This window comes from Carya illinoinensis, chromosome 11, assembly GCF_018687715.1.
Source record: "Carya illinoinensis cultivar Pawnee chromosome 11, C.illinoinensisPawnee_v1, whole genome shotgun sequence".
In the NCBI taxonomy this organism is placed as follows: domain Eukaryota; kingdom Viridiplantae; phylum Streptophyta; class Magnoliopsida; order Fagales; family Juglandaceae; genus Carya; species Carya illinoinensis.
In genome coordinates this window covers 462,819-473,715 of record NC_056762.1, presented here as the reverse complement: position 1 = coordinate 473,715, position 10,897 = coordinate 462,819, and positions in this window count along the sequence as shown.

Genomic DNA, 10,897 nt, shown 5'->3' with positions numbered 1-10,897 from the left:
CTTGGATCAGAAAAATTCTCCAACATCAAGTCTATGCAATGAGCTGCACAAGGAGACCAGTAGAAAGAGCCATACTTCTGCTGTAACTTTTTTCCTGCAGCTTTATAACTTGCATCATTGTCCGTTATGAACTGTACAAGATTCTCAGCTCAAATTTCTTGAACAACCTCATCAAAGATATTAAACAATGTTTCAGCATCTTTTCTAAGGCCAGATGTATCAACAGACTTCAAGAACATTGTACCTTTTGGACAATAAACTAAAAAGTTGATTATTAATTATTGCTTCTGATTTGTCCAACCATCTGCCATTAGTGTACAACCGGTGTCATTCCAAACCTTCTTAATTTGTCGCAAATAATCATGAACCTCATTCACAACCATCTTTAACAAATTTCCTCTCAACTCATATAAAGAAGGGCCCTTAAATCCTGGCCCAATAGCATTCATGGCATCGATAGCTGGTTGATAAAACTTGGATTGAGCCGCATTGAAAGGCAGATTAGAATCATACCACCAGCGTGCTACAACCATCTTTGCTTGTACAAGCATCTCATTCGAACACATAGAACTCTTAATTGAAGGTTGGGCCCTAGGAGTTGTTCTTGGAGCAAAAAATCTACTTAATCCCCCCACTGACTTTCCAGTTCCAGATTCTCCTGACTTCCCCTTACCTTTTGAAAGCTGAGACTATCCCTCAATACTATTACTATCATCAATATCATCAGATGTTAAATCTATATCGCCTCGAATCTCTGAGCTTATTTTTCTTTTCTTCTCTTTGCTTCTTTTCATTTCATCAAGCAACTCCTTCATTTGCCATTTTACATCTTCAGAGACTTTTTTACATGCCTCTACATTGCCTGGAATTCCAGCTAGATGATACTTCAATCGAGTGATCCCGCTACCTCTAATTACTTTATTACAGTATAAACATTCGGTATTATTTCTTGCCCCTGGCACTGCACTTGCATGGGCCCATGCTGGATCTTCTGATCTTACAGGAGCAAGTGTCGTAGATGTAGCACCGGTTGATTGATAACTAGACATTTTTATACTCCTATAAAACAACCTCATAATTCAACACTTATTCAAATTAAGTGTTCAACACTTAATAGATTGAAACTTAACATAATTTATCAAATGGATTAAAAAATACTGCTGTCATTTGTAAATTAATTAGCCTCAATAAATTCAAGTTTCTATACATGCATGCATGCGTGTATATATATATATATATATAGAGAGAGAGAGAGAGAGAGAGAGAGAGAGAGATCCAACCTTTTCAAAGTCTAAACTCCATTCACAAACTATGCTGACAGAAGAAATGCTAGGATCATGACTGTGATCATGAGAGTGGTGATGATCATGATTTCTGCATATGAATACTAATATAACTGTTATAACTTATAGATTTATATAGTTATAAAACCTAAAAGAGTAACAATAATTTTTTTTTTTGTTATTTGATATTTAAATAACAAAATTAAACCTACTCTTTTTGTTTGTCTGCTGTAGTTTAGTCTTTTCAGCTATAATATTTGCTTTCTTTTTTTAACACGTACAGAGCTTTTCCTAAACATTCTTTTATTTATTGGCATTGCATGCAAATATAAAATAGGCTAGCTTGATCCATCATAGAGATATTAACGATTGATTTTAGAAATAAATTTAATATTTAAATTATATTTTATAAGAATAATGTTAGATATAAATTATAATTCTAACACATGTAAATTTTGCACTCTTTTTTTTTTTTAAAGATTTGTCATTAAAAAATAATTTTTTTAAATATCAAATTTATATACTTATTGCTAATTCTTATTGCTAAATCATGAAATGTTATTTTTTTATTTCTTATAAAGATTAAAAAAAAATCAATAAGTTAAAACTTGAAAATTAAAAATTAAAAATACCTTCATTATCAAATCCGAATGGCCAACCAAAACAATAACAAATCAGCAAGTAAAATGGGACAAGCAAACCAGCAAGTGTACTGCATAGGCCAAGAAGAGAAGGAAAAAAAAAAAATCACAATGCCGGCAACAAGATCAAATCATCAGAGAAGAGAAAAAAAAAATAAAAAAGAGAAATAGGCCAAAATATAAAAAGCAACTAATCAATTTAATATCTTTTTATGTATGCTACCTGTAATGGAGAATTGGAGATGATGGACTCCAGGAGGACGGGCTGCAGCTGCACGGCGCAAAGGAGAAAGCAATTCATGGGGAAGAGGAGAGTAAAGACTAAAAGTAAAAGCAACTAAAAGTAAACCTAAATGCCTAAATGACATAAATAACCTTGACTTTTCACATAAATTACAAAATTGCCATAATAGTAAACCGGCTGAAACTTTCTTCAGAAATTCAAATTATGTACCGGCCGAAACACATATTCCGGCCGAAATTCGGAATACCGGCCGGTACAGTCCAGTACCGGCCGGTACACCCGGTATTTTTACCAGTACGAAATACATATATTTCTGTACCGGTCTAGATACCGGTACAATATGTACCGACCGTACCGGCCGGTACGGTATGGTATCAAAAACACTGCTAAAGAGACCCGACTTGACCCAAATCAAAAAAATTGGTTTTAAATGGTGCTCAGGTTCGACCCGTTCAACCTACTAAACCCCAGCAACCCGCTAAATGTCACTCAAAAATCAAAACTGAGAAGAAACCCCAACAAAGAAAGCTAGGGCTGCTTCATTTTTTTCAAACTTATTCATGTATCTAATCCTTATCTTTCCATTTAATCCTTTTCTTTCTTACTGATGGAAATGATGATGCTTTGGCGTGCGAGGGTTGTTGAGGGCAAAAGGGAGAATAGCACGGGAACAATGATGGCAATGGAGAAGTTATAGAGATGAATGATGATTGTTGTAGATTCACGAAGAGAGATCAAACAAGTTTCAAAAAATCCAGATCCATACAACCGTATGTGTTGCTATACGTTTTTCGAGAACATGTTAGAGATGAAAGAGCCACGCTCGGAGAAGACAAACTAGATGGTGATGAGGAGGACAATGGGGAGGAACAGAAGTCCCGCAAGGCCCAACAGCTCGGTGATGGCAACAATGATGGCCTCACCTTGGTCACTGACAGTGACGACACCACTAGCACAAGAGCCACCACCATAGCCAGTAAGACACCATGGCGTGCACCACCTTGTGTCTCTTCAATCATTTTGTGAGTAGGAGGTTTCGTGAGTTTTGGAAGTTGTTTTTCTTCCTTTTTCAACTTTCTTGATGTACTTCTTTTGTAATTGGAGGGAATGAGCTAAGATACATGAGTCGTCGTCTTGGAAGTGTGTGTTTCGCATGGGTTGATCCAACATTGGTTGGGTCGGGTCAATTTGTGTTATTAGTACCCATGGGTTTGCAATATTGCATTTGGGTGCAATCTAGAATGTCAAGAGCATATTTGGCTTGTAACAAGATGAGACCATCAGGAGTGTGGATGACTTGAATGCCTAAGAAATAGTGGAAGGGACCAAGGTCTTTCATAGCAAATTGTTGACCAAGAACATTAATGAAAGTATTAAGGAGAATAGGGTTTGAGCCAATTAAAAATATATCATTAACATATAATAAGAGTAATAGGGTATCGTGAGCAGAGTGATCAATAAAAAATGAGGGGGCAATCGTGCTACAGGAGAAATGATAAGAAATAAGAAAGTTACTAAACTTATCAAGCCAGGCATGAAGGGCTTGTTTTAAACTGTATAACGCCTTGTTTAATTTGTAAACATGAGAGAAGAGAGTAAGATGGATAAAACTTGGAGGTTGATTTATAAAGAAAACTTCTAGGAGATTACCATGGAGAAAGGCATTCTTAACGTCTAGCTATCGAATGTTCCAAAGATAAAATAGAGCTAAGCTAAGCACAATTCAAATGGTGCCCTTTTTAATGACAAGAGAGAAAGTCTATGTATAGTTGATACCAACAGTTTGATGGAAGCATTCACAACAAGACACGCTTTCAAGTGATCAAAGGAGTCGTCAACATTGAGTTTGGTCTTGAAGACCCATTTGCAGACAATGACATCCATGTATGTAGTCACTACAAGAGATTGTATTTTTTGGGATGAAAATTTTTGTCCCAAAAAAGTTTTGGAGATGAAAATTTTTAGTCTCCAAGTTGTCTTTATAAGACCATTGCAGAAAGTATTTTTCAATGAAAATATTAATTTCATCCCAAAAAATATTTTGAGGTACAAAATGGATCCAACCTGTTTAAACTAGTTTGGAAAGAATTTTTTTGGGGATGAAATAATTTTGTCCTAAAATTTAGTTCAAACTGACCATATTGTGTTCGAACTTATAGTTTACTATTTGGACAAGTTTGTAAATTAATTCGAATGACAATAATTTGATTTCTCCTGTTTGAATGAAAAGAGTGTTCAAACACTTTCTTGTTATTCGAAGGTTTGAGTTATTATTCAAACATAGATAATTTGATCGTACAACGATGAACATAGTTTGAATAAAACTTTATACTTGAACGTTCAAACAAACCAAATAAGTTCAAACAGTTAAGTTACCGTTCGAATATTGATAGGTTTAGTTCTAAGGAATTTTATGCATTCGAATGCGCACACATGCACTGTGTTTGAATGTAGTAGAAATCCATTCGAACTGGATTGGCGATTTTTTTCTTTTGAGTGGTTTTTATGTTGGTCATTTGAGTGGTGATGGTTAATGTGTTCAAATGTTAATAAATAATGATTATTGTTTGAACAATAAGCAATTGTAGAGGAGATTATAAATTTAAAATGACAAAACTACATTTAAAAATTATAATTCAAAAATCACAATTGTTCAAATATTGCATTCGTACAAAATTTCAAAAAGACAAATAATAAAAGAATAAGTTCTAAGTTGATGGTGGCATAGAGTTTTGTGACATCATTAACTACACATGTTTGAAAATTTTTTGTGTTTGAATTTCCATCTCCCTCTATAAGTCTTTTTGTTGTTGTTCTCTTAATCGTGTCTCCATATCTGCTGCATAATGTAACTGATTCTCCAACTCTTATTGCTTAGACTTCAATTGTTCGATCTCGAGAGTTGTTATTCAATTTATTTTGAGAAGATGATGAAGTTAAGAAGGAAAGCTTCACGCAACGTCCTAAACCCCTCAAATATCCAAAATGGGATCCAAGAATCTGAATAAAAACCTAGACATCATAAACTGAGGATTCATCATACACAACATTTTACCGAAGTGCAACCATCTTCTCCTACGAAAAAAAAAAAACAAGTAAAGTGGTTAATCATTGCATTTAGTATAAATAACATAAATTTTATTAGACAATAAAAAAGAATTAAAATTTCATAATTTGCTTATACTTGAGGACTGATCCAAATACCATCTCTATTTGTAAGCAATTTAGTATGAAATTGGGTTAAATTATAATCAGTAAGACTATCTTGTTCCTGCGAAAGAAAAATTAATGTTACAACTTCAATCACAAATGTTCATATATTAATATTTAACATTGACTAGTATAACGTTACCAATTGCTTTGATAGTCAATAAACAGATCTAGAACCCACATGAATGTATATCTTTAAATTTAATCCACTTGCTTTGTTGACAATACTTCATTGCTACAAGAAAATAAATAACCTTATTACTATATTAGTTTCATGCATCTACCATATCATAATGAAATATAGAAGTGAAATGACTTAATATGATGGATTTTAAAACATATCACAAGAGTCTCTCAGGCCCCGTTTGGTTACACAGATGAGATGAGATGTTTTAAATAGTAATGAATAAAATATTGTTATAATATAATTTTTTAATATTAATTTTGTATTATAATTTAAAAAAGTTAAATTGTTTATTATATTTTGTATGGATGTTTGAAAAAATTGTAATGATGAATAGAGATGAGATGAGATGTTTTGGGTTTTGGTAACCAATCATTCGTCTGAGTTTATATCTTGGAATGGGTTTTGACGTGCCTATGCTCCACTACTTCTTAACTTTTGATAGTTTACATGACATCTACATTTGTACATCCAGAATGTATTACTCATAAGCTCATCATATAAGTAAAAAACTTGATTTGCTTGGTAAGCATGACGAAAGGATCATCCTTATACTATGTTTGAGATGTATTGAAACTTACAAAATATTCATTATTACAAACTCCTAATCTAGGATTTCTTACATCCCACTAATTACACTTAAACAAACAAATTATATGCTCTTCAAGTGCATTAATCCAATGATATCAATGATCATTTCATAAAAATCAATATTATCCTCCTTATGCTTTCTTCGACAATGACCCCACGATTTTAAATTTTTCTATATCGTTCTCTGTTAGTCGTATGAAATCTATATCCACACATTACATAGGCTGAGTATTGAATTACTCGTATGGATGGACCCTGTGCTAAAGCATACTGTTCATTTGACATAAAGTCTTTTGAATTATTATCATATCTCAATATAACCTACATTAATAAATTTAAGGTTGAAATTCGAGCCTTTATTAGAGAATGTGATGTGTGCCAGAGGAATAAGGTTGAAACCATCTAACTTGCAGGGTTCCTTCAACCACTTCCTATATCAAAGAGGAGTTGGGTGGATATTAGTATGGATTTCATAAAAGGGTTGCCACCCTCACGAGGGAAAATTGTTATCATGGTGGTAGTTAACAAGTTAAGTAAGTATGCTCATTTTTTGTTACTCACACATCCATACACAGCTTTAACAGGAGCTAGACTCTTTATAGAAAATATATTCAAGCTACATGGGATGCCATAAACAATTGTAAGTGACAGAGATCCCATATTTACAAGCCAATTTTGGAAGGAGTTGTTTAGGATTTGTGGGACAAATCTGCTTATGAGTTTGGCCTACCATTCTTAAACAGATGGCTAAACAGAGGTAACAAATAAAACACTAGAAAGTAATTTACGATGCTTTTCTAGTGACAGGCCCAAAGACTGAACACGATGGCTACCCCTAGCAGAATATGTCTACAACACCTCAAGACATAGTTCAACACAAATATCACAATATGAGGTTGTATACAGACAACCCCTACCACGGCTATTGCCTTACGAGCCAGGGTCAACTTATATACAGTTAGTTGAGGAGGAGTTGAGGAGTCATGATTTTATAGCCAAGCTGGTTCGCGAGAATTTGCATAAGTCACAGAACAAAATGAGACAATATGTTGATAAACTCAGAACTGATAGATAATTCAAAGAAGGAGAGTGGGTTTACATGAGATTAAGGTCGTATAGATGGCGAAGAGGAAGAATCTGAAGATTTCACAGAGATATTACGTCCATTTCAAGATTCTCCAGAAGGTGAGAAAAGTTGCATATCAATTAGATGTGCCCTTGGAACCACAAGGATTCCCAACCTTTCATGTATCGTACCTCCAAAGGAAGTTCAGAGCCCAAGTCCAGCCAATACCACAACTTCCCCAAGTCAACCACAATGGAACCCTAGCTCCTAAACCAGAGTAGGTATTGTAGTAGTGACTTATGAAAAGAGGGCATCGTGCCAAAGTTGAGATCTTGATACAATGGAAAGGGGCAATAGTGGAGGATGCTACCTGGGAAGATGAGGAGTTGCAAAGGAGGTTTCCTGATTTTGTGAGCAAAATTCTTTGAGAATGGAGCATTGTTAGGTACAGCGCAGAAAGAGCAAAGTGTCTGAAGGTTTCTTAGGGTTTCTTAAGAGTCTTACGTGTTTTATATGTACTCGATCATTATGTAATTTCTTATGGGTACTTCTGTAATTCTCGCATGATTCATGGGCTGGGTTAGTTATCCCAAACTTAGTTAAGAAACTTATTTGTTTAGTTGTAGGGCCATGTTGTTTAGATAATGGGTCAGTCGGTTATTATTTCAGTTATAGAGTCTATGTTACAAATAGTAGTCCCTATTTACAAGTTGAATCAATGAAAATTGTGTGTTCACCCAAGTGAGTGTGTATGAAGGTTCTGGTCCTCAGATAACCAGAGTTCTAGTTTTACTTTTTTCATTTACAAAATCTGGGCTTTACTTAACATGAATGACCATGTTGTGCAAGGTGGAGAGCATGGGGAGGATCCCACGATTGACAAAGATGGAGTCTCAGAGTTGTCAGTCTTAAGAGGATCGTCATACTAAGTTGTAAGGCAAGGAGGAGAAGCAGTCTCAGGAGCTAGAGCAAACACGACAATTGATGGAATGGGGATAGAGTTAGGAGGAGACCTGCAAGGAAAAAGTACTAGTAGCATCTATAGTGTTGGTGTTAGAAATAAGATAGTGTCAGGCATGAAACATAGATAATACTTGAGGAGTGGAAGGGGTAATATGGAGATTCCCAAGTTGTTTGAATGGAAAAGTAGACTCATCAAAAACTACATGACTGGAAATGAAAGTTTTTCAAGAGGGAGGATGAAACATTTGTACCCCTGATGGTGATCACTATATCCCATGCACGATAGAGTTTTAGGGTCAAACTTATTGTGCTTAGTGTTCCATGTATAAGGATAGAATTTGTATCTAAAGATGTGAAGATAGGTATAATTAGGAAAATGGCCATAAAGAAAAAAAAAGTGGATTTAAGGTGAATGGATGTGGAAGGAAGGCGATTAATTAAAAGACAGTAGTAGTAAAAGCTTCAACCCAGAAGCGCTTTGGGGCACCACTATGAAAGAGCATTGTCATACCTATTTCTTGAATGATGTAGTGTCGGCGTTCCATTGAGCCATTTTGCTTAGGAGTATGAGGGCAAGAGTATTGGTGCAAGATACCCTGTTGTTGCAAGTACAGGTTGAATTGGTGGTTGGAGAATTCATCGCCTCGATTAGACTAAAAAAATTTTATTTTTTTCCATTAAATTGATTTTCAATATATTTTTCAAGTAAAAGAAAAGAATTAAAAAAAATTAGGAATGAACCTTGAAAAACCCATCAACCAAGCATGCATAAAACTAAAATTTTGCAACAGATAAGATAAGTCAAATATCTTTCAATTTAATGTGAGATTTACCTGACCTAATAATAGTATCACTAGTATGTGCGATTTCATGTAATGTGCCATTGCCAATAAGGACAACATCATTACTAAGGTAACGAGGAAGAGTTTTAAGCATACTTGAGTTACCTATCATGTTAGTGGATGTCCTAGTGCTGACTGTCCATTTAGTATCATGAATAGTATTATTAAGAGTAAGAGCAACCACCACTTGTGGGACATCCTAAGGTTGAAGTGCATGGTCGAAACGATGCCAACATTTGAGTGCCGCATGTCCCTTCTTTTCGCATATTTGATCGGTTTCATTTCGGTGAGTGTCATGAGCTAAGTTCATTCCAGCAGGTTGACGATTTTGAGAGGACCATTGTGGGAAACGTTGGTGGGTGGCTGATTGGGTTGGTTGGACTGGGTGAAGCCATATCCCTTGTAGGGAAAATTCTAGCCAGAGTTACGCTGCCCTTGGGTACATGTTTTCTATCCAAAACATGCAACAAAGGGATCAGAGATTGAATCATGAAGGTGGAAATGAAGTTTGAACCTTTAGCACAAGCTCTATGTAAGATGGCATTGGCGACTTGGCATGAAGGTGGTGAAAGGTTCATATTTCGGTTTGAGGCTGTCCAAAAGAGAGAAGACTTTCATTTTATCTTCCATCAATTGGCCAATAGCTACAAGATTATCAAATAAGCCCTTGAAAAGACGCAAGTGTTCAACAATGGAAGCAGTCGGTTCTTTCCTCAAGTAAGCTAGCTATTGTGTCAAGTGAAATTCCCTCTCTTGGGAAACTTGGGCATATGCCTCTTTAAGAGCTTGCCAAACCTGGTTCTAAGTTTCAAGGCCAAACACTAAACCGAGAACTTCTTCGAACATAGTTCAAATGATCCAGTCATGGAGAAGGCGATTTGCCTTACGCTAGTGTAGGTAAGATTGGCTTAACTCTTACTTTGTAGTGAGAGATTCATCATCGGATTGGTTGTCGTATCTGGGTGGTGATGAGAGTTGCTGGTAAGGTGATCGACTAGGTCTTGGCCTTCAGCTAAGGCCAACAATTGCTCCCTCCACAAGGTATAATTCCCCTGATTGAGTGAAAGGGTGACAAAATGATTGACACTCAGATAAATAGATTCCATGAGACTTGAGTGGAAGACTCTCTTGCACTCTCACATGGCTTTGATACCATAAAGACAAATGAAATCCAAGTATTTGTGTAAATACCTCACACATAGTAAGAGCACACATGAGAATCTTCTATTGTATATAGTGAATAAACAAAGGTGTATTGGGAAATATAAGTTGTATTTGAATGTTACAAAGAATAAATTACGGGATATGGTTTAAAATACAATTAGAGAATTTTGGGCTTAGTTGCTATATGCAGTTTTGTAGTTGTTGGGTCTCCTTGATAGTTAATAATCTTGTTTCTAGCTGTTGGGTCTCTTTGAGAGGTGGTCTTGTGAGTGTCTTCATTAGTTCTACACTTTTCTTGATATATACCTTCCAATGACCTTTGGGTGTATTATACTTGTTTTTACATTATTTCTATATATAGTTAAGTACTTGGATGAAAATTTGGTTTTTGGATTATTGAATCCAAACAAGCCCTTAGAGTTTTGGCCAACCAATAATTGAAAGGAAATAACACATTGTTAGGAGAGTTATGTTATATGTAAGCTTGGTAGGAGAATTTTGAAACATGAAAAGGTAGTGTGGTTTAAGATAGGAAATTAAACATCGTTACTTTTTTTTTTTTTTAAAGAAAGGTTCAAAAGTTGATGATCAATATTACCTTATCAGAATAGAATGACACTCACTAAAAACTCACGACTCCAATTAATTGAACAAAATGCAAGTTAACATCACCTCACAATCCAAAGAACATAACCACAACACATCATTA